The following is a 21,226-nucleotide window of genomic DNA, read 5'->3' as shown; positions in this document are numbered from 1 at the left end:
GCTAAAAAGATATTGTAAAGGAAATTAAAAAACGCTAGTTTAATGAGACCATTAAAATGCAATTGGGTACAAATTAGAGATTGTACCTAATAACAGTGATGTAAAGCAGTAGGTACATTCCATACATTCCATGTTTTTAGGAATTTTCAGAGGAAGCATGTTTAGTTGAAACAAATTGCCATCTTTCAGCCTTGGAAGTTCAACCCAGTGGTTTAAATTCAACCCCATCAGAGAAATTAGCAGAACTGTCTCTGGCTTAAGCTGCACCTGTGGCATTTTGCACTTCATCTCATGGCCTCTGTTCTTTGAAGGAAGCAGTTCCCGAGCTGTAACGAAGTGGGGTGACCAAATCCTGTTTAATGCTACAAACAGTGCTGAAAACACACCTTGGGGTAGTGCAGTGCTAGGGAGACAGACGGTGCTTTCAGTGCCAGAGACAGGCTGGCATTCATTCTTGTCTGCTCTACACCACGTTTTTAAACTATTTCAGACTGGGTGCCTGCTTCTAATTCCGAGGAGCATTTAAGTTTACAACTGTTACTGTTTGCTGCCTTTATTGTCAGACTATGAAATACAGCAACCAAGGTGAATTTTAACAGTATTTTTTCTGCTTAGCAGTAACCAGCCCTTGGATTGTTGCAAGCAAGTAGATGTGTGGGCTTGTTGTTACAAAAATTTATTTATTTAAAAAATCCACATATAGCTTGAAAAATCAGGAACATATGTTCTCTTTTGCCAACAAACACATTATAAATACATATCATGAAAACTGAGATTCGGTTGAACAATACAGGGCAATGCTGTTCATGCTTAATATCTGCTGTTGGTGAACACTGACAGTCACTTAACAAAGTATTTAAAATGACCATCAGATGTAGGTTTTTGGCTGATGTTTTTCCTTTGAAAAAAAAAAGTATAATTTAAGACATTTGAAGAAAAAGTATAATTTAAGACATTTGAAGCAGTAGTTTCTATTTATTTCTGTAACCCAGACTCAAGAAAATGTATCTCATAAGAAAGGGAGTTTAAATAATGCTAGAGTCCCATTGCAGTGAAGGGACTATACGCAAATAATGTTTGTTTCTGTATTCCCAGCACAGTGCCCAAGGGATCCTAACCTGAAAGTTACCTTCACACTTATTTTCTCTGATATCAACTTTTCAGACACAGTTCTGGATAACCTTTGCAGTGCTGTACAGGTATGATTGCAACATGATTTCTGTCTCAGTGGCATTGTGGTCATTGCAAACATTGCTTCTTGCTCTCAAAAGACATAGGGCTAAATTCTGTCCACATCCATTCAGAATATTGCCCTGTTGTGGATTACCCTAAGGGAATGAAGGATTTTGTATTATCACAGAAATGGTGTCAGATATGCTCATCACACTTCCCACGTGTCTTTTCAGGAACACAGGCTGTGAGCACAGAGAGAGAGGGACACATCGTACCCCTTTTCCAGAGGTATTTTGTTCAGGTTAACATTGCTGTTAGAGCTCCTGTTTTCTCATTTGAATCTGGATGGGTCAGCATCCAGCTGCTGGCTCTTGGCTCCTTCTCCCATAGCTGAAGAACTAAAGGACTGAATTTCAGTGAAGAAGGTCACCTATGAAAATGGCTAAGTGACAGCCACTCAGAAACACTCGAGAGCCTCAGGATGAAGTTGGGGATTAGCAGGGGTTGGTGGCTGGAGATGCTGAAGACCATTTCTAAATTATTCATGGGGAAATACAAGCACATAATTCAGTCCCTCATTAGATGAGCGTAAGCAAGCTGTGCCTATCTCTTGTCTTACATCGACCTCATGTAACAGGGAGGAAAGCATCCTCCCAGTTTTCTCATCATAAACAGGATAACAATTTTTCTCTTCTGAGCTGAGAAAGGTAGTGGCATTTACAGCTTAGCAAAGGGAATGCTTGGAATCGAAGCCTTTTTTACTTTCTCTGTTTGGTTCCCTCTGGGGAACAAATGCAGTAAAAGGTCCTTAAGGGATTGAGGACACTATTCTCCACTCTGTACCTGCTGGCTTGTATTATTTTTAGCCCAGAACAACTCAAAAGCAATGTCAAAACCTGTTTAAAAACCTACTTGAAGACTTCCATTGTCCATTGGCCCATTATGAAATGATTCATTAATAAGAAATGAAGTAAAAGAAAAACAAAACAATTGCAGAGCAAAAGAAGCCAGCTCTGGTAAAATATTTATCCATTAAAATACAGTGAAGCCTTAGTAAGGTGTAAAGCCTTTTAACAAAAATAAAAATAAATAAATAATAATAATTAAAAAAAAACAGGCTGTTAACTATGTTAAATTAGTCTTAGCTAAGTGGAAATGGGAGACAAGGCTCACTGGAAGACAAACACCAGTTTTGGCAGGAAGGAATATGCGGGTGGTTTAGTTTGCTTCATATGGCATGCTGGCATGGGCTCACTGAATGCTTCAAAAACAAGCACAGAAACACAACGGGGATTCTCAAGGGACCTACAGCATCTGGGCAGATCCATAGGATCCTCAGCCTCCTCAGGAAACCCTTGCCCAGGTGATGAATTTACACGTTAAAGGCAGCAGTTCCCTTCTGCTGCAGTGATACTACTGAAAAGTGCACTCTCATTTTAAACACCAGTCATGTATCCTGCTTTACCCTTTACATCCGAAAACCACAGCCAGCTCTACCTGCCTGGGTTTTTTACAGCACTCAGTTCTACGGGTGACCAAACACTGGTCATTTCTTTATTTCTGCTTGTCTATTCCAATCTCTTTCCTGGCCTGCACTTTTTTTCCAGACTGGTTAGCTCAATATGCTGGTGTGTGAAGGAACTGTTCTCTACAGACAGCTACTAATTAGGAGAGGAAAAAGGAAGAAAAAAATACAAGTCCCTCATTTTACCACTAAATTTTGGAGGAAAAGAAAAATGTCTTGAAGGTGACAGAGCTGGAACCAGCTGAGATGAGGGTAAATGGGATCTTGCAAGTCTGAAACCTTCAAGGGTCAGTAAAAGACTACTGCAAGGGATTGCAACTGGCAGGTGGTGCAGCCGGCTCCTATGGGAAAGGCCTTAGACAATCCCTGCTACAAATGCATTTTAGGAAGTAGTTGTTTATCCTATTTATCTACTCCTTTAGGTTTTCTTTCATCCCTTTAATAAGTTTGCTAGCCACACAGTTCACCTTTGAGAGAGAAAATGAGCACTCTGAAAACTGGAAAGTTTGGCTTCTTTTGGAAGCTCAGACTGATGGGTTTTGTAGCCACCTTCTTAAATTTGAACTCAGACACCTACAGCTGCTAGTCAAGCCCCATCTTACAGATCCTCAGAAAAAAGAAGCCCTTTGAAGTGTATTTTCATAACAGTTGTAACAACTGTTACCCACAATATTTTCTATAGAGGGACCAATTTCAGACGAGGTCTTATCTCCAGCCATGTATGTCAGTGTTATCATTTTAAGCTGGCTCAGATACAGTTTTCCACTCTGCAGAGCCACAGCATTAAATCTGTTTGAAGCCACAGCGCATGAGCACGATGGATATTTCCATCATGAGCTAAAGCTGCGGCAGTATTTTGGTCACTGAGGGAAATGTCTATAATAATGCAGGATGCTGCTCAGTAGCTTTTCAAGAGGACAAAGCTCTGGGTTCCTGCCAGAAAACTGACATACAAACACAAGAGCTGGTGAGATAAGAAGATGGGTTCCTTTTTAATTCTGTCCTTTAGGAAAAAAAGAAAAAAAAAGTAATATAACCTACTGTACTCTTACATTTCATGTGTTAAGGCATGAGAACAGGAGAAGATTTACAGGCAGAGATGGCTGGGACCCTTCGGGAAAGTCGTGCCTGCTCCAGCACAGGGGTGAAGTGCAGGGCTGCCAGCATCTTTTTGTACAAAACTGAAACCTAATGTAACAGATGTAACAGGAGCATAAGCAGAACAGCACAAAAGGACACAGCAGAAGGCAGAACATGCCCTTTTATAGCCTGTATGACCCAGTACTTTTGTCTTTCTGGATGAGATTTGACTACCTTGGGAATACAGTGCTCAAGGGCAGGTCAGGACTGATACATCTTTAAAATAGATAAAACCCATGTTTCAAAGAGTTCCTGAGGATGCACAAAATAAGGGTAGGTAAGGCACAATGTGCCACTATTATTTCTGTTAAGTCTCATTCTCCAGAGTAACGGCAGTGAAATGAATGTGAAAGGTTGGGAGCTGCAACCATGCCCACGCTGTAGTGGAAAGTGGCAAAGAGCATCCCTGCATGGGTGGCATGGACCAGGAGGGAGGGGAGCAGCAGGACGGGGCAAGGCCAAGCAGGACCTTGTTTTTGAGCCCATATTTGTGGGTGTGAGAGCTTCAGCATTGCCTGGGGATGTGTCATGCATCACTCTTTGGTTAATGGAGAGATGCTTCTCCAAAGAGCAGCCTGAAGTGGTCAAAGAAACATCTCCCTTGACTGGCAGGGGAAGCAGAGGGATCATTGAGCTTAAATTATTTTTAATTGAGAAGTTTTCACAGCCCTTAGTGGGGAGGCTTCTTATAATCCTCAGACTAGGCCTTTTCCTAGCTATCTTCCATATATTTTTGGCTGAGCAAGTGTTTTCAGCGCTTGCCTACATACCAGGCTTTCCAAAATCCCAGCAGTGGGATGATGTAATATCCTTCCCTTGCTGAAAGGTCTTGGCCTGGATGTGGAAACCCCACATATGCTTCCTTCCTTGCCTGAGACAAACTGAATTGGAGCTCAGGTGAAAGTGCCAGATATAGCTCACTGGGGATCAGGGAACTGTGAGTTTCCAAACTGGGAACAGATTGCCCAAACTAATATTAGAGGAATCAGAAAGAGACAAATGTTTTTTTTCTCAAATCAGTGCTTGAGGAATTCCTTTAGGAGAAAGAAGATTTGGATTCTAGCATTTCCTCCAGTAAGTATATTTTAAACTCTGCTTTATCTTAGGTAATTTTCACAGTTCTCTTTTAAGCTCATCTGCCTCTTAAATGTTATGATGCTAAATACAGTGTGGGCCTGACACTAGAGCAGTATGGGCTGATGCAAATAATCTAATTACTTCAGGGTTTGAACTGTGCCTATGAATGATAATGCTAAATTTGAAACCGTTTCTTTACTTCTAGTTCCGTCAAAGGTATGTTGTAACATATACAAAACAAATAGTAACATATTTATATTTATATGTTACTATTTGTTACTCCCATTTTTTAATCCATTTTTTACTCCCCTTTTTTTCATGACTCCCATTTTGAATAAGGGTAGAAAGGAGGACCCGAGGAACTACGGACCAGTGAGCCTGGAAAGACTCTGTGCCTGGAAAGATCATGGAACGGGATCTTCTGGCAGCAACGTCAAGGCACATGCAGGACAAGGACATCCATCATGGCTTCACCAAGGGCAAATTGTGCCTGACCAATCTGCTGGCCTTCTGTGATGGAGTGACTGCATCCATTGACTGATGTCATCTACCTGGGCTTCTGCAAGGCCTTTGACACGGTCCCACATGACATCCTGGTCTACAAATTAGAGAGAGATGTGGACTTGATGGGTGGCCCATGCAGTGGATAATGAACTGGCTTGAAAGTCACACTCAGAGAGTGGTGGTCAATGGCTCTATGTCCAGGTGGAGGCTGGTGATGAGTGGTGTCCCTCAGGGGCCTGTCCTGGGACTGGTGCTTTATCAATGACATAGGCAGTGTGATTGAGTGCTCCTTCAACTAGTTTGCAGATGACACCAAGCTGAGTGGTGCAGTTGATACAGCAGAAGGAACGGATGTCCTGGACAAGCTTGAGATGTGGGTCCATAGGAACCTAATGAGGTTCAACAAGTCCAACTACAAGGTGCTGCACCTGGGTCAGGGCAATCCCAGACAGGAGTACAGACTGAGAGACGAACTCATTTAGAGCTGCCCTGCAGAGAAAGACTTGAGAGTTCTGGTAGATGAAAGGCTCAGCATGCACCAGCAGTGCGTGCTCGCAGCCCAGAAGGCCAACTGCGTCCTGGGCTGCATCAGCAGAGGAGCAGCCAGCAGGTGGAGGGAGGTGACTGTCCCCCTCTGCTCTGCCCTGGTGAGGCCCCACTTGGAGCACTGTGCCCAGCTCTGGGGCCCCCAACACAAGAAGTATGTGGGGCTGTTAGAGCAGGTCCAGGGGAAGGTCACGAAGGTGATCAGAGAGCTGGAGCACCCCTCTTTTGAAGAAAGGCTGAGGATGTTCAGCCTGAAGAGAAGGCTTCAGGGATCTTCAGGGAGACCTCGAGATCATTGTGGCTTTTCAATACTTAAAGGGGGCTTATAAAACAGATGGAGAACAACTTTTTACTCAAGCAGATAATGTCAGGACAAGGGGGAATGGTTTTAAACTATAAGAGGAGACATTGAGATTAGATGTTAGGAGGAAATTCTTCACTCATAGGGTGGTGAGGCTCTGGAACAGGTTGCCCAGAGAAGCTGTGGGTGCCCCATCCCTGGAGGTGTTCAAGGCCAGGCTGGATAGGGCTTTGGGCAGCATGGTCTGGTGGGAGGTGTCCCTGCCCATGGCAGGAGGGTTGGAACTAAGTGATCTTTAAGGTCCTTTCCAACACAAGCCTTTCTATGATTCTATTATTGGAAGTGATATTTAATGAACTGAAACATAACTAAATGTTTAAGTCCAAACTCCCTAGGGCATTTAGGCATCCAAGGCAAAACTCACAAATGGACACAGGCAATGAGGGGTGCTGAGCAATCACATACATAGCCTGGTCTTCCACCGCTCTAAGGTGTCCAAATGTTTTGCCTTAGGATTTCCAAGGGTTTTCCTCACACAACTCTTTTCAGTAGACTTTTGAGATCCTGTTCCCAGAGGCAGTTACTCACACCATACTCCACCTAAATCCTTCTGTGGATACTATCCCCAACTGCCCTTTAAATGAAAAGCATTTAGACAAATGTAGATAACCACTGAGCATTTGAGTCTCAGAGCTTTCCAAGGCAGAAATTTACTGCACAAATTTATCAGGCAGTGAACGAGAATCCATGAATTTGGCTCCATGAAAGCAGAAGTAACTTTGGAAGCTATGTAGGCTTCCATTAACAATCTGATCAAATATTAAGTGATCTGGATCCCAGAGATGTGGATGTTTCTGTCCAGTTCTCAGCTCTCAGCCACAGAGCAGCAGACATCAGCACAGAAAGGCATACATACACCACTCCATCGCATGCCTTTAAATGGGCCGAGATGTTTTGTTCATATACGCTGGAAATCAAGTGAAGGCTATTAGGATTCAATTCCATTACTGAAACTCCGAGGGGAGGAATTGGACGTCTCCATGCTGTGCTAGAGATGTGACGCTGTAACATGTGGGAACACTGGGAACACTTCCAGACATGGCATTCAGATGTGTGGTACATCTTCTGACCTTCTCCCTATCCTCTGTTCCTCCTCACCTTGCTTCATCACTGCGTTAGGCAGAAAAATCCTAGGAGAGCTCCCAGTGCTCTCTCAACAGCTACCCCCAGCTACAGCACTAATCTCAGTGGGGCAGAAGCAATGCTGTGCCCCTCCACATGACCTGAAGCAAGTGCTGCACTAGTGGGTCTCATGGGGGATCCTAGGTCTCTGCTCCCTCACAGGTAAAGCCAGGGGAAAATTGGCTGGCTGATTGGGCTCTTTGGGTTAATGATGCATGTGAAAACTGCAGGGAATAGCAGCAGGGTTTTGTGGAGAACATTTCAATTATCTTTTCCTAGCTATTTTTACTTTGCAGATGAAGCTGGAAGAAGCAAGCATAGCCCTCTAATAAACTCTGTTCATGATTCATGAATTGTGTTCCCTCTGCCTTCCAAAATGCAAATAAATGGATAAAAATGGTGCTACTGCATCAGAGTTTGTACCTTTTCAAATCCAAGCTCCATGCATTACTCTCAGATGCTAACATAACCCAAGAAACTGCAAGATGATGACATTTACCTTGTTCATATGTAAGACTGCAGCTTCTGTTGATGGAATAGGCAATGAAGCAACTGCATCGATGTATTTTTCTTGTGTGTTAATGTAGCTGCACCGCTTCAGAAGTCAGATTCATGTTTGTGTTCCTCCTGCTGCTGCCTTTACTGAAAGCATAGTATGACCTGATTTCCTCTTTCTACCTTCTTCTCCCACTCAGTGTTTCAAGGGTTATTAACTCCTCCTGGTTTGTTGTACACATACCAAAACACTTCTCACCCAAGGCATGTGTATCCCTGCTAGGTAACTGGGAGAAAGGCATTTTATGCCTCAGCTCTAGCCTTTTTATTGTGTTTTATATATACAAAAGGTGCAGGGCTGTCACAGTGGGAAAACACAGGATCTGTGCATGTAATACCACAACCTGGTACTACAGGTCCACATGGGTTTTATCAGCCAGATTCCTTCTGAGGCCTATAATCAAGTTTTCCTCTCAAGTTGTCCAAAAATATGAGTCTGATTATGTTCTGCTGAGTATCAGGGCAGAGACTACCCCCATAGGATTGCAGTGGATCGATACACATGCATCTGAGCTTCAGCTGAAAGATATGGACATGAGCCTTTCAACACTGCCACAATTCATTGCTACTGCTGCAAAGCAGAAACCAGCAAGGTATTTTCTGCATCAATTAAAAAAATAAAAATAAATAAAAATAAAAGCATCAGTGATAAAACATCAGTTCCAGAGCAAGAAGGATATAGGAACATTAGAAATGTGTCTCATCAAAGAATGTGAGAAGAATGAAATACTGTTAAAAAGACTTGAGATAAAGATTTAGGACAGGCAAAATTAAATAAATAAATAAATGATCAGTAGCTGAGCTGTAGGGCTGAGTCTCTATGAAGGATAATCTTGAGGACTACCAAATATCAGAATCCAAATGACTTTTTAGATTCAGGTCTCAGTTCTCCATGTGTAAGTTCGTGATGCATCCCTACCTCAGAGGCGTGCAGCGATCAACACAACGAAAGATTGCAACTATTTCAGATACAGCTGCAGTGGGAGTCATAGAGCCAGCAAGAACAGGGGAGAGCTGCCAGATCTCATGGATGTTTACTGTTTGTGTCTCTGCTCAGTAGCTTTAATGCTGTGAACATGTGTGCATGCATAGACACATTCAGAGGCTTGTAAGTAGCTGTTAGTTCTTCACATAAAGAAGAAATATTTGGAAGAGCCTTGAAATTTCTCCCCTTCAGTGGGACAATTCAAGACTTATACAGGCTGAAGTAGGATCAGAGAAAAGTCTTTCTGTATCTTTCTCAGTTCTCCAAGGACAGCCACTAGCTCTTACATTAATATTGAGGCCTAGGTCATCCTGTCTTGAATGTGTTTGGAGCCACTGAGGAAATGTCCATTTGGAGCGTGCAGAGTAGAAATATTTGAGAATTCAGACACAGACTTTGGATCATCAATACTGGTTCCTTGCAATTACATGAGATACAGGTCAAGCTAGGAGACCAGAGAACAAGCACAAACCAAAGCCTATAACAAAGTAAGTCCCACAGTAAAACAGCACAAGCTACAGCCAGCGTATGCCAATGGGCTGGAGGAAGATGGATGGGAAAAAAGAGACAGCACTTCCTCTTCTGGAACACCCATATGGCAGGGTCTTCCTCTAAAAAACTTTCAACCTGAAAAGTTAATCTCTATATTCACATTTGTGGGGAATTAGTCATTAACTAGCAGGAAATGAATTGATTTTCAATCTCAGCTTTTCTCTGATTAGATTTGGACAATGAGAAACTTAATTGAGCTGTGGTAGTGCTATAGGTCAATACGCTAGCAGATCAGTTATTAGTCACTGCTAACAAAAAAAAATCTTCAGAGAGAATTGTCGTCAAAACAATTAGTATTGCTAACACATAACTCGAGGACCAGGGCTGATTAAATGTTATTTCTCTTTGATCTCCCTTAACTGAAAAACAGCACTGGAACACTTTATTTATTTTAAGTTTGGCACAGTCTTCCACTACCCCAAGGTCAGTGATAGCACAGGGCTATGACAATGTCAGGATCCTGCCGTGCTGTAGCTATGCCCCAGACTAATTGCAACATCCTTTTTCTTGACACTATGTTATCTCTTTAGGAATCTGGTAACATACCAGATGGAGAATACACTGGGACATTTCTTTTTTTTTTTTTTTTTTTTCCCCTCTTAAATATCATCCAACTTCTTTAGATTTCTGGGAAAAAAAAAAAAAAAAAAAAAAAAAGATTTAATTTCCCTGTGAGTTTTGGCTCCGAAGGTTCAGAGTATTAACTTGAATGCTGTGCCTGCTGTGTTGTGAAGCCCTTAGTGCAAATTTCTGAGAAGAACAGGGCTATAGAAGCATTGGTAAGTGCTATTTCCAGCCAAAAAGGGATTTGAAACACGAGTCACTGAAGTCTGAGATATCCTTCTTATGAACGGATGCAGATGGAACCACAGAAAAGAGCCTCGTGCCTGAAATGTCTCATACACTTTATGTAACATGCCCTCCTAAAATTCTTAAACACGATGGAGTTGTTATAACTCAGTACTGCAGAAAGAGAACTGCAGAAAGAGAAGGAAAATGGCTGTAGCTGGGAGTATCAGAGATCTGAGGATTCAAACCTCAAGAAATCAGTGAGTGCTAAACTACAGAATTCCTTTTCTTAATACGAAGTGCAAAACCTGCCATTTCAGAAGTTACCAACAAAAAGCCTTAGCTTCTAGGGAGCCCTACCAATTCCCTTACACATACAAATCACTCCAGTGAGCTGGAAACCGGTGGACTCAGATATCTTTTCCAGCTAATCCAACCTTTGACAGTAGGGCAGTCCATAAACCTTTTAATCCAAAGAAGACTGAAATCACTGAAATCACAGAAACACTGAATGATTTGTGAACTTGAAGACCACTCAGTTCCAACACCCCTGCCCTGGGCAGAGACACTTCCAGTAGACCAGGTTGCTCAAACCCCATCCAATCTGGCCTTGAACACCTCCAGGGATGGGGCATCTACAGCTTCTCTGGGCAGCCTATTCCAGTGCCTCACCACCCTCACAGTCCAGAAAGACCAAAGGAGTGGAGAAAGATGAAAGCTGTATGATACCACAAGCACTTTGCAAGAACTTGCCCTGCTGAGAATAGTATAAAGTATTCAAAGACAGAAAATGGGAAGGGCTGACTACCCACAAAATCAGCATGCCCTGCTGCTTGTTGCCAGCATAGGCCAGAAGAGGGAAGCCCAGCCTGCACCTACAGATATGCCCAGTGGGCAGCTCGGTCCCAACAGGAACATATGTAACAGGCTAAATGTCTGGATTACAGCTACCGTCTCTAAATCAGTCATCGTGGAGTTCTATGCAAATAACCGCCACCTTCATCCCTCTGCTCCCAACCAATCATGGGGAATGGATTGGGAGTGGTTATTTTTTGTTTTGTACCCCAAAGTGAAAACCTAAGGGCATTAATTAATGATAGAGTGCTTGGAAACCAACACGAGTGAATCCTGACAGCTATTTGCTTGGAGACCATATATCTGTCCCTAAGCTTTTGGAACATAAACAGATACCTGATCAGAGTCGTTAAAATGATGTATTACAGAATAACGTTTCAATGCAGTACAAAAGGGAGAAAAGCTGATGGAATGGAAACAACCCCAGTGTTTGACATGAGAGGCAGGAAGGATGGTGGCAATAGCTCACGTAATAAATAAGGGGTAGGTGGGCAGTGACTTGGTATCTTCTTCTTTTTCTTTTTTTTTTCCCTTGCTTTCCCTAGGCATATCTTACTGACTTTCTTTTTTAGTAGTGAGTTTGAAAGCAACCCAACAAGTCACAGACGAATTGTCCTAAAATGAAGTTTCTAATTATCTGAAATTGGAAATAGATCCACATTTCTAAGTGCTTCAAGGCCTATTCCAAAGCTTTTCATGTGCAACAAAGCTGTGAGTGATAGGTTTTCGTGTCTCTTTCTGAAAAATTTGTACAGACCTACTTAAGAGATTCATCCATCTGTAAACCTTCCAATTCTGTTGTCATAGACAATAATAATAAAAAAGGACTCTTTCAATACAGTGTGGTTTTAGGATTCCAGCTTTGCAAGACAACATATTTTCTTCCATATTTAAGCTTTCTCTTAAAGCACAAACGCTTTAAAAGGTCGATACCATGACTGACAAGCCCAATAGTGTCTAAAAACCATGAAATATCATCATTCTGCTACTAAGGACCATGCATAAGTATATGGAATACTGGAATAGAGGGCTACAACCTTTTCAGAAGTGAAAGGCAGGAAAGGAGGGTGTGGGTGTTGCCCTTTGTGTTAGGGAAGGGATTGATTGCAAAGAGCTGCCTCTGAGAAACAGTCAGAAACAGGTTGAGAGCTTGTTGGTAAAACTTAAGAACTGGACCAATAAAGGACACCTTGTGGTTGGGAGTGGTGGTCAATGGCTCTATGTCCAGGTGGAGGTTGGTGACAAGTGGGGTCCCTCAGGGGTCTGTCCTGGGACCGGTGCTGCTTAATATCTTTGTCAGTGACATCAACAGGATTGAGTGCACCCTCAGCAAGTTTGCAGATGACATCAAGCTGCAGTTGATACAAGAGATGGAGGGGATGCCATCCAGAGGGTCCTGGACAAGCTTGAGATGTGAACCTAATGGGGTTCAGGAAGAAGGGAAAATCCTCATTGTATATGAATTATTTTTTCTATCATTTTTGTTCTTTTATCATCTGTAGGAAGAGATGTAGAACCACCTCCCTGTGAGCCATATGGATCCCTGCCTTTATGCAGAGATGCCATCACCCTAGATATGCTGTTGCTGTGCTATTACTAAATAACTCTGCTCACAAGCCAATGCAGATAAAACATGGGTATTGATAGTAGTGATATTCAGTAATAAATGTTTCCCAAAGGATTCTCCGTTTTATGCTGCTGGCCAGCTAAGGCAGAGACTATCATCTAGCAGAGTAGAGCTTCCCCCCAGTTCCATCCCTCCTACTCCAATAAACTCCTGGGCTCCTTGGCATGGGCCCACTTTAGAGAAAAACGTAAACCTTTTAGTACAAACTGGTGCATGCTGTTTGTTGATTTAAAGTACTGGAAGTGAGAAGCAGGCATCTCTCCTGCATCGACCTACTGAAGTAATGAAGAAATGAACTCTTGAATAACTTTAATCCATCAGTACATAGAACCTTTGAAAAGGAGCTGAAGCTCCTTTTTTGCCATCAGAAAGCCATCATACATGCTGCTCTGAAGCAAAAAGCTATAATGGGTAGAGCAGCCTCTTTTGTTACCGATAAATCAGTCAGCTAAGATTTTTCCCAACACTTGTTTCCGTTAAGATCTTACAATTATTCATATACTCTGTCTATAAATGGCTTAACACTAGCACGCAGTAAGACCTGCCAAGAACAGCCATACAAAAGGACAGCATAAAATAAATTCTAAAAACTGCAGAGAATGTGACCTTTAAATTAAAATGATCTTTATCTAAAAAGGTGAAGAGAATCCTACTAAAAAAAAAGATACATCAATATGCATCTTTAAAGCTGCTATCCATGCCCATTTATCGTTACCAAGATATCTCATTGCATGTACTATTTGACATCACCATAATGACTACAGTTTCAATAACATAATTACAAGCCAGCTGAAAAGGAGACAATAAAGACACATCAGCAATACACTTCTCTAATGTTGAGTCCTTACAGCTTTATTTATCACACAACCTTCGAGTAGTTACACGTTCTTCGGATCAGATTACTCTCTGTGCACCAGACCAACTGAAGATATTCATACCACTGGCATCACACATAAAATTCTGAGAATGACAAGTGTAGAGCTTATGCCTTCACTGTACTGGTGACTGCAATTTTGTTTCAAAATCAGATCCATCTGAATTCTTCCCCTCAGACACAAAAATCCTCTAAAAACCTGAAAGCCCAACTAAATACACTTGCAAGAAGCAAAATACAAGGTCTATTTATAGATGCAGCAAGGAATAACTGGAGGGATGTATCAGAACCAATGTTTTCCATTAATAAACATAACCTCAAAAATACGCTCAAAAATGTAGACTGATGCAATCTAACAGCCCAAAATTATAATTATGGTAACTAGCTCACACTGGGGAACAACTGTTGCTTTTTCACACTGAGTAATGAATATGAGTAATAGATTTGACTTTTTCCCCCAAGTATTCTGGTAAACATGTTAAATAAATCAGGTTGTAGGCTTTCATGAATAAACAATAACAGCTACTCAATCCTTAGCAAACAGGCAATACAATAACAATAATAATAGCAAAAAGAGTTCAGTATAGTGGTGAGAACTCAAAGGAGGATTAGTCATACATGCCTTTGGATAAGTTAGCTCTCTTATCTTATGAGAGCAGCAGATCTCATCATCTTTAATAGTCTTGTATCCTAGAGTCAATAAAGATGAATAAAAAACCCTACAGACATTAATAGTAGAACAAAAAACTCTGTAATCATAACCAAACTCTTACACTACCAGCTGCTTTCCAGAAGGATTCTGGCTTACATTTGCCAAGAGGGATCCTCCAAGTAACACTGACTGTTCTTGGTGATGCCAACTGCCAAAATGTCCTTTTGAAGCTTACAGCTGGGAGATACACCCTGACATTTCCTGACATTTCCAAGTTCCTTTATACCTTCTCTATGAGTTGACCGCATGTAATGGTCTCTAGGGATTAATTTATAGAGAAACAGTAATGCAATACATTTCATACATATTTGATAGACTCACTTTGTGTATCAAGTGTAATTAAGTTGAAAAATGATTAGCTAACTCTGGTAAAGTGTTAAATTCTCAAACAAAAAAAAATCAAAACCAAAGTTACAAGAAGGTGAGAATTAAACAAAAAAGCATCACATCACCTTGATTAGCTGCTATTACCACAGAATTAATAGGTAGACACCTTATCCAGCATCGGTGCTTTTCTGGACTTGTCCTCCTATTGAATTCCTTTCTCAACACACTCCTGGCTTGAAGGGTCTTTTTGATGGCCAAAGGATTTTCAAGCCTCTAAACACTATAAATCATCTGCCAGAGGCATTCGATGAACAACCACTCTGTTAAGACAGCTGTCTCTAGAATGTAACTCTGCATAGCATCTTATTTAAAATATATGACACAGTTGGCATTTCATCTGTACATGCTCTCATAAAAATAGGGCATAACCCCCCTCCCCATAGCATGAGATTTTTATGGAGAAGTGGCAGCATCTTCATAACAAATGCTGCAACCAGATTTCCTTGTAAAGGAGTCTCAAAATTCTTTGCGTCTTTCCTCAGTGACAGCTAAATACCTAAGGGTGATAATACTAGCCAGGCAAAGACCTTCAGCAAAACAGCCAGGGAATTCAGTCTCTGAGGATGTAATGAGTTCTTACTGAACAAGAAACATAGGACAACTGTGTATATATAGTCCCTGTGAAACAATACAAGGGAAGAAATTTGAAATATGCCTTAGGTAGGACATGTCTAAAGAAAATAATTAAAAAAAAAAAAAAGCCTAACATAGCTAATGGGCTCTACTGCTTTTTACTGCTGTCAAAATATGGAGAAAACTGTCTTGCAGGCTGTGGCCTAGAGTCCAACTAGAAAACACAACACTTGCATTTCAATCCACACCTGGGATGAAGCCCACAGGATATAGAAGCCCACTATATCCTACAGCAAGACTAGGATATGGTCTCACTGCCTGGGCAGATTTGGCAGCAGTATCTGACATGGCTCTGGGCAGAGACAGCTCATAAAAAAGAAAGCAAAATTCTAAACCACAGCACTAGAGCTCCCAAACTGAGTATTCTAAGCACTCACACAACCAAATATCACTAGCAGTTAGTGGCAGTATTTTGGGTTGTCTGAATACGATGACGAGAGAATTTTGAAAGTGCCAAAATCTCTTCAGGTCAACCAGAAACTACTTCCTGCAAAGCTCTGTCCCTCCATTCTTACACAAGTATCAGAAAGGGTCTTTACCTCTGAAATAGCTCAGTCTCACTCGCTAGAGTTTAAGTGGACCACCAACTCTTAGGAAGCTAACAGAGGTCAATAGTACTTTTACAGAGGTCTACCAGTTGGAGATTGCCTGTGTCAAGCTTTTGGCTCTCTTTATTTTGGAAACAGTGATAGTATACTCAAAGGAAGCACAGAAAAAGGTAGATTTCCACAGCTGTCCAGGTTATTCATGAAGAAAACCAACTAAATTCAACCTAAATAAAGCCCTGCTGGTAGAAAAAGAAGGTCTCGTACCTAATCATTTCCACCTGCTGTCGAGGGAACTATGCATCAATACTTCTTCCACCCTCACCCTCATCCTGAAAAATGGTTATCTGGCTTCTCTTATTCACTAGATTTCTGACTGACACTCAGCTGTGGACAGTCCTGATATTTAATTGGAACAGCAGTTCCTGTGAATACACTACCTCTATCCTGGCAGCAGTGTTTTCTGAAAAAAGATATTTTTGTTAGTGAATGTATTTAAATAGTCTGTAATGTGTGGTTTAACAGGCAGCCTGACAAACACCAACTTAGAATTCCTTGCTTCAATCTTCTTTATCCATGGAAAGAAATGATGCATCTTGCTGGGGTGATGCATCCCGAAACAGGTATGTAAGAGCAGCCATGACATGAATCCCATTTTGGGTGAGTACCCTGTGACTTCTTGTGCTATGAAGGATTGCATGACACTATCCTGGCTACAAGAATAGGTCAGTAAATAACAAGATTTTAATTCTCAGCTGAAATATGAAGTGTTAGTTCCTGCTGCAATCTTTAACTGATGTCATACCTGTAACCTTTCTACATTTACTAATGAACTAGACAGTCCTGTTGAATTTCCAGTAAAACTCATAAATATCTGCAATCTGTAAAAAAACATTCTAACCTCTGATAAGAAATGACAGGAAGAGACAGCGATGGTGTGGCACTGAAGCTTGAACGCAATGCAAATTTGAGGTCACAATACCATGTGTTTGAGACTTGTCATGGCACTGAAATATAACTTAAGATGTCACAGCAGTACAGTGACATGTATCATTTAGCATGCTGATGAAAAGCCTAAAATCCAGAATGATTGTAGCGCCAAGGAAAATAAGCTGTGTTTTTTTTCTTACCCTGAGCACATAAATACAAAAGATTCGGTGCTGTTGTCCTACGGGCACACTCTCTCTGAGATGTCAGTCTGAAGGAACAACTGACCTGTGCTGTATTTATAAAGAGTGGCATTACACATTGACTTTTGAACTGAAATGTATCTTTGGTTATTTCTACTGCTGCAGTGGAGCTAACTGTGTTTTCACAAGAGGGCAATGTACATTTTCTAGTCACAGCAAATTATTTTGTGCTTTTCCTTTGACAGATATCAAAGCTCCCATCGCTTCAGGAGATGTAATAATCTGTAGATTTAGGTAGCTATATGGATTCACAAGATGTGTGGTTAATAACAGGTTTTCAAATTTAAGAAGAGCTGTTTTCACACCTACAGAGATCTGAGTGATCCCAAACTTCTTTGCTAGCATCAGTCTAATCCCACAATCGACCCACACAGGTGGACACCAGAGTACCAGCAAAGCAAGGCAATAAAAAAGCTTGCAAGATCATACACATGCAAGCCACCTACCAATTCTGCCACTTTTATACCCATCACCTGATTACGTTTTTGGTCCATATGCTTGGGACTCTTGGGTGGAGATCAGCATAGAGTAATTGCTCTAAGCAGTCTTTGGGAAAACTCCCAGGGAAAAGGCCACCTGACACTTGCTGAAGCACAGCGAGTCTGGGATGTACTGGGCACAAGAGAGCCAAAGCCCATGCACTGCAGAATCAACCTGCACATGTACAACATGCCCAGTGCTGACAACAAAAGGTGCAAAGCTCATTGCTCTGGCACAACTTATACAACAGGCAGGCATTGGGACGTGGCAATTTAACTGTTATTTATACTGAAAGGTGTGGGATCACGTGACTCTCCCCAGGAAGACTCCCAAGTCCAGACACAATGATGAGAACCAGCATTATTTTTTTTTTTTTTTGCATTTTTGGTATTGGCAGGAATTAGCATGGCTGAATCATCTGCAGCTCAGAAGCCAGCAAACAGTGCAGCACTGAGAGGGCAAGCACATTTCTGGCTGCTCTGAAAAGACCAGGAATTACAGTTTCCATGTAAAGCAGGTGATATCTTGGTTTCTAAATACCTTGGATCACAAAACAGATCTTCTTCCAAATTCTCCATGGAAAGGTTGTTTTTTGTTTTCAGGCACTAGAAATAGATGCCAAGTCCAACCAATGAGGTAAGATGAGGCTTTTCTGTCTGTGTTATGTTTCCGAACAAGTCCCAACTATTTCCTTAAAGTTAGTCATCCACATCACTCATAGCTTTACACTGCAGCCAGGCTTTCAGCTTAAAGATTGACCAAAACCAAGGGGGAATACAAAGCATAAAGGACCTACTAAGGGCCTCCGTAGTGAGGGGCTGGTTTCCTGCTGTCCCTGTGTCTATCACAGCTTAATATCTGCAGTCTGCTAAAACTCAGGCAGGATCCAAATGAGCTTTAGGGAGCTGGCGGAGCTCCGGGGTCCTGAGAAGAGTGACCACTTGCACTGGAATAGAAGATTCCCCCACATTTCTCAGCTTGCATGGAGATGATGTAGGCTTGTCCTCCCTCTGCCTGGGCAGCAGGTACAAAGAGGCTTTGGCACAGACTGTTCCATCTACCTCCAGATTCCCCTTCCACTAACATCTCTTTTCAGTTTAACTTGAAAAGATAAGAGCAATTTAATCTTTCCTGCCTTCTACTTGACGGTTTTGTTCTAAATGTATTTTGACAGCAGAAATAAAGACAAAGTTTTAATAGAACTAACTCAACCACAAACTGAATTATGTATTTCCATTTCAGGAGAGAATCTCACTGCTAATAACATCACTCTCCTTCCAAAAGCATGCATGACAGAATTCAAAGCATTTCTCTGTTCCATAATGGTATTTTATATCTGGCAGTAGCTCTGCAGCACAATGATTTCTCCCTCTTACACGTGTATATGTCATGCATCTCACTTGCTTTGTCCAGGAGTCAGGGTGGGACCATCTGAATTGCCGAACCAGTCTGTCTGGAAAATTTGTGTGCTAGAAGATTAAAATGCAGACTGAACTCTGGCAACATCCCTGATTTGGAACCCTGCCTAGAACCTTTATTTCTTCATATTCTGTGTTCTCTGGAAAGACAGTGCAGATACAGGCTTTCTGTAGGACCCCCGCATCAACAATCTTCCCCCAAAATGGAAGCACATGGCAAGGCAGGGTCTAAGCACTCCTGATAGCTTGGAGCATCTTAATTTTCCAACACCTGATCTTTATTTGCTTCCCATTTTACAGAAATGAGTGCAGTCACCAAACAGCTTACTAAACCAGGGTCGAATCCTGAATACATGAAGCTTCATTTTTAATCGAACACCCAAAACAATCGAACAAAAGTGTTAAAAAAAAAGCAAAAAAAAAAAAGCCACATCTTATTTTGTGACTACAAAGAAGGCAATTGAAACAATTTCCATCAGCTGCTAAACATATGCTCTAATGACCACCACTGGATTATTAGTAGTGACCTAGATGCAAAAAGCTTTGATCTTCTTACTCCTGGGTTATTATCCAGTTTCTAGTTCTCTTAAGGTCAATCAGAGTGAACAAAACTGAAGATGGGTGAAAAATGCATGCAATAACAGAGAGAAGACCACAGAGTATTGATCCCCAGACACCTCACTGAACAGAGCAGGCAGACATCAGCAAACATGATTAATAAGAGCAAGACAGAAAGCAGCATTACATTTCAAAGAAAGCAAGGGATAAATAGCTTGAAGTAATGAGATACAAAGTCTTTCACATGTAGGTCACCAGTTTTAATCCAGCTCTGGTCATAACAAACTCTGGTCATTAATATCTGACAACTGTCTGGCAGTGACAAAGAATGAGATGGTGGTCCTGGTTTAATTGCTAGTGGTATCTGAAAAATAAAACATATCAACAGAGCTGTTAATGCTGTTAAAACTCTACGCAGGAAGGTCAAGGACTGACTGGGCATTGAGAGAGGACCTCTACATCCTTACCAAAAAGCTTCATTGCCTGCTAGCGTCAAATTGAGATATCTCAAGAGTAATAAATCTTTTTTTTTAAGGGAACAGAGGACAAAGCAAGAAAGGAAAAAAAAATAAAGTTCAAAGAGAGCTGTGGAAACCCTCCTGCCTTGAACCCAAATGAAGGGCTAAATCCCTGGCTGGTGCTCCCACCAAAGTGACAGAACTACATCAGTTTACATCGCCCAGGACCTCTCACTGATATTTTCAAACAGAGGCCTGGTCCAGAGATACATGGAGCCACGGAGTTGGGGAAGGAAGGCAGAGAGCAGACTGAAGCAGGGAAAAAGAGGCTGAGAGGGAAGCAGTAGTAGTGCACTCTGAATAAGCTCAGAGGATGATGGCACAGGAGATGACCTTAGCATGGGTCTTTCCCCACACGGAAATTTCTGGTTGTCACAACCTGGTCTAGAGAAGCACTTACTACGTACGCTGTGGGTCCCACTACTGCCTCTGAGGTGGATCACAGCAGACACCACAGATAGTGAGAACGGCCTGCATGGACACATCTCACTAACTTGTACTGCACCCCAGCCCAGGATCCCTCTTAAGAGTCAGAGCACTATGCCAAACAATAAGTGAGGTGTGGAGAGAGGATGAATTCCTAATTCATACAGTCAAAATCAAGGGCCAACCCAGAAATGATGAAAAAGAAGAAGTCTTTACTGCTGCTTTCTCAAGGCCTTCTTCTTAGAATATGGGACAGGCCTGATTACTCTATGGCTTCCAGACAGACCCTCCCAGTTGCAGACTAGAACAGAGAACTCTATTTTCTACTTTTAAATTAAAAAAAATAATAAATATTTTTACTTTACTCTAATATTTGTGCCTTTGTTGTTTTGGAAGAGATTTATCTCACTTTATCTGCTCCAAAACCACATATCCCGTCTCAGTGAGTTATCAAGGTTCCATCGACAGTGACCAGAGAGAAGCAATCGTCTCCATCAGATTTGTCCTTAAAATAGAAGGCTGCTTGGAATGGGTAAGATGAACTCTTCCCTCAGTGGGTGGCTGGTGGAGGTGCCCACTATCTATCTAACTTACTTAGACTCCAACACAGCAAAAATTGCAGGAGTTGAACATCACCTTTTGCAAACAGAGTGGCTCTTCAAGCATTTCATGAA

General features: G+C 41.7%; 1 protein-coding gene across 6 annotated transcripts in view; it reads right to left on the bottom strand.

Annotated features, from left to right (window-relative positions):
- Positions 1-21,226, bottom strand: part of VSNL1 (visinin like 1) — an 88,270-nt gene that overhangs the window by 2,309 nt on the left and 64,735 nt on the right. The gene's annotated exons all lie outside the window — the stretch shown is intronic.

Source organism: Anas platyrhynchos, chromosome 3 (assembly GCF_047663525.1).
Source record: "Anas platyrhynchos isolate ZD024472 breed Pekin duck chromosome 3, IASCAAS_PekinDuck_T2T, whole genome shotgun sequence".
Classification (NCBI taxonomy): Eukaryota; Metazoa; Chordata; class Aves; order Anseriformes; family Anatidae; genus Anas; species Anas platyrhynchos.
Note: the sequence above shows the minus strand (reverse complement) of the source record. Positions and strands in the feature narration are given on the sequence as shown.